General features: G+C 48.8%; 1 pseudogene; it reads right to left on the bottom strand.

Moving 5' to 3' along the window:
* Positions 1-3,567: 3,567 nt before the first annotated feature.
* On the bottom strand, positions 3,568-3,685 carry LOC124790206 (annotated as a pseudogene).
* Positions 3,686-3,934: the final 249 nt, after the last annotated feature.

Genomic DNA, 3,934 nt, shown 5'->3' with positions numbered 1-3,934 from the left:
TTGCGCCATCTCATTGGTCAACGGTCAGACGCACGCTCAGAAAATCTGACATGCCAGATATTGCTCTGCACGTTCGGAAAGACTCCCGAACGTGCTATTCCACGCTATGACGTCAGAAACTCGGCACGCTCAACGCTCAACGTTCGGATGCACGGTTCGCGTGCCGACGGCTTTAAGGAGTAGAATACACCGTAGCTAACAACCGTGAGGCAGGCAGACTAGAGAAGCGGCTGACGGGTTGGCGCGGGTGGAGGCTAACCGCATCCCGTTCGGCCCTCCACCGCGGGCCGCGTTTTGCCCGGCCGGCTTCCGTGTTTTTAATGACGGCCGTAACCGGCTTCCTGCGTCCCGCGGCCAAAGTGCGCGGAAACGCCGCGGCGCACAGCACAACGGGACGGGGCGCAGCGGTTGCGGCTTTGTTTCCGCAGATCCGGAAGAGACAATGGAGACTCTCTGTGCACGCGGACACGCAAAGCAAATGAACGATTTATGGAGACGGGTAATGAGAGAATTTGCCAGGGTCGCCGTGTGGAACGCACGCAGGCTCATTATCCCGTCCCCAGGCCCGTCGCGTGGAGAAGGGAAGCCGAGCGGGCGACACGCATCCGCCCACTCTGTGTGTCCCGACGTTTAGCCGCCTTCTGTCTGCCCGACTGTGTCTGTCGTTCTGCCCGACTGTGGTGTAACGTGGCAGAACAGGAACGGCGAGTCCTGACGCCGTCACCAAACAGCGCTGATGACCTCCAGAGAGGCATTAGCGCAGCCAAATCCACTGTACACAGCTGCTCATCCGATATTGCAGTGTGCTGGCTCCACACGTACTTTCATCTTTCTGTATCAATAGATCAGATATTTTCCCTATAAGAACCGGCAATCATTGGGTGTTTATAATGAAAATTAATCGCTCCGAATTTTTTATGTCAAAACTCTTAGCGCTATTTGAATAAAACGAACTTTATTGACATTCTCCATATTTATTCTTCGTGTTGTAAGTAGGCTGTTTAAGTTTTTGTATGTAGAATGTTAATAAAGTTCGTTTTATTTAAATAGCGCTAAGAGTTTTGGCCCCCACCACCCTGCGTCCGGGCCGCGATGCATGTATCGAACAGCCGTTCGTCTGGCTGTCGATTTATCGGGCCACGACTATCGACCTATCGTAGCAAGAAACATGTTTCATTTGAACAGGTGACACGTTTACACTGACCCACGATCCAATCTCGATGATCTTGTGCCTACCAAAATCACAATTTGCGATGTCGTTGGGTCTACATTGGGGACACGAAGGGCTCGTCTACTGTGGAGTCCCGTGTTCAACAAAGCGATCGATGTTCTACTCTGTCCTCAGCTTTGCCACAGATTGCCTTTTATCCTGCGTTACGGGACAGGCCAGCCTCTGGCCTCCACGCTCTGTGATGAAGCGTGAACGCCCAGTACCTTGTCGCTTACTCGTGCTTTCAGAGTCCTTCATCACGTTCCAGAGATTGTCCAGACTGCAGCACTCAAGCCGCCGACTAGCTTCCTTTTGCGACCACTGTCGTTATTATAATTATTGCTCATTCGTCTCCGCTCCCCGTATCCAAGGAGGAATGGTCAATATTCAGGGATAAGACAGGAACGATCATCTGAAGCATATAACTCCATAGAGTACATTTACTGTAAACTGTGTAAGTACGCTGTCTAAGTTTTTATGTTGATAACGCCACGTAGAGCTCTATATGAAAGTCACTGACTGTGCTGTGTGCAGTCTGTGGCTGATTGGCATTGTTGGAATATTTGCTATTGTAGTGTTGGCCAGTTGGATGTGAACCGCGCGTAGCGTTGCGCAGTTGGAGGTGAGCCGCCAGCACTGGTGGATGTGGGGAGAGAGATGGCAGAGTTTTGAGAGCGGACGATCTGGACGGGTGTCCGTCAGAAAATGGAAATTTGTAAGACTGGATGTCATGAACTTTGAACATTATTAAGGTAAATACAGTGTTTGTTCTCTATTAAAATCTTTCATTTGCTAACTATGCCTATCAGTAGTTAGTGACTTCAGTAGTTAGGATCATTTATTTAGCTGGCAGTATTGGCGATCGCTGTGTTGCAATAGTTCGAGTAACGAAGATTTTTGTGAGGTAAGTGATTCATGAAAGGTATAGGTTATTGTTAGTCAGGGCCATTCTTTTGTAGGGATTATTGAAAGTCAGATTGCGTTGCGCTAAAAATATTGTGTATCAGTTTACTGTTGATCAGAATAAGTAAGGAGAGAAATATCTGAGTACGTTCAGTTTTGCTCAGCTGTTTGAAAATCAAGTAACGTAAGAGGTTTATCAGCACAGTCATTCATAATTTTTCTAAGGGGATGTTTCAGTGTCTACGTATTTATTTCTTAACATAATCCCCTCGACGATGAACACAGTTCCCCTAACAACAGACAAGTTTTGTTGATACCCTCACTGCAGAATGTTTGACTTTGTTGACGGAGCCGCAGCCTCATCTCTGCTTGCACTGCTTCACGATTATCAAAGTCAACTTATTGAAGGTGAACGTTATTAAGCTTTGGAAGCAGATGAAAATCGGAAGCGGCCAAATCAGGACTGTGTGGAGGATGATCGATAAAAGCAAATCCAGTGTCAGATTGTTGCTGACGTCACAGTGTCTCGCGTGGGTTCCGGCATTGTCATGCTGAAGGAGACGGTTCTTCACGTGCGGACGAACTCTTCGAATTGGTACTTTTTGTTTATTGAGGATCTCGCAGTAACTAGCAGAGTTTACGGTAGTGCCTTCAGGCATAAATTCCAATGCGCCACACCTTGAACATACCAGAACACTGTGACCATGACTGCCGGCCGGAGTGCCCGAGCGGTTCTAGGTGCTGCAGTCTGAAACCGCACGACTCCTCCGGTCGCAGGTTCGAATCCTGCCTCGGATATGGATGTGTGTGATGTCCCTAGGTTAGTTAGGTTTAAGTAGTTCTAAGTTCTAGGGGACTGATGACCATAGATGTTAAGTCCCATAGTGCTCAGAGCCATTTGAACCAATTTGTGAGCATGACTGTGCCTCCTGATGGCATGGGCTTGAACTTTCTGGCGTCAGTGATGCTTTGTGGCGGGACTCCGCAGATGTTCTCTTGTTTTCTGGGTCACAATGGTAAATCCGGCTTTCATCACTTGTCACAATGCTGTTAAGGAGCCCATCACCCTCATCCTCAAAACGCAAAAGAGTTTGTGTAGAGTCTCCTCTGCTTCATGGCAGGAGTGAGCATTCAAAGCACCCACTGTGCACACGGTTTTCTGTACCGCAGTTCTGCAGTGATGGCCCGTACACGCTCTCATGATATGCCACACATACCTCAGAGCAGTATATGTGTTAAAACTAAACTCCTCCCGAACAGTCCACGAAGGCCCAACGGTACCGACCGGGCCCCGTGGCATCTTCAGCCTGTAGGCGTCACTGGATGCGGATATGAAGGGCCATGTGGTCAGCACACCGCTCTCCCGGCCGTATGTCAGTTTCCGAGACCGGAGCCGCTACTTCTTAATCAAGTAGCTCCTCAGTTTGCCTCACAAGGGCTGAGTGCACCCCACTTGCCAACAGCGCTCGGCAGACCGGATGGTCACCCATCCAAGTGCTAATCCAGCCCGACAGCGCTTAACTTCGGTGATCTGACGGGAAGCGGTGTTACCACTGCGGCAAGGCCATTGACATATCTGAATCCCCCTGATTATTTCCTATGGGGATACCTAAAGTCACCTGTGTATCAGACCCCAGTGGATACAAAGATGGAATTAGTTGCCAGAATTGTAGCTGCCTTTGATGTGATTCGAAACACATTAGAGCTATTTTTCACGGTGATTCAGAATCTTGTTCGCCGATGTCATGCTTGCACTGAGGTTGATGGCTGTTTCAGCACATTTTGTAACATACAGTACAAATGGTACTTCATTGTGTGAGT

This window comes from Schistocerca piceifrons, chromosome 3, assembly GCF_021461385.2.
Source record: "Schistocerca piceifrons isolate TAMUIC-IGC-003096 chromosome 3, iqSchPice1.1, whole genome shotgun sequence".
Lineage (NCBI taxonomy): Eukaryota > Metazoa > Arthropoda > Insecta > Orthoptera > Acrididae > Schistocerca > Schistocerca piceifrons.
This window is presented reverse-complemented; position numbering and strand designations above follow the sequence as displayed.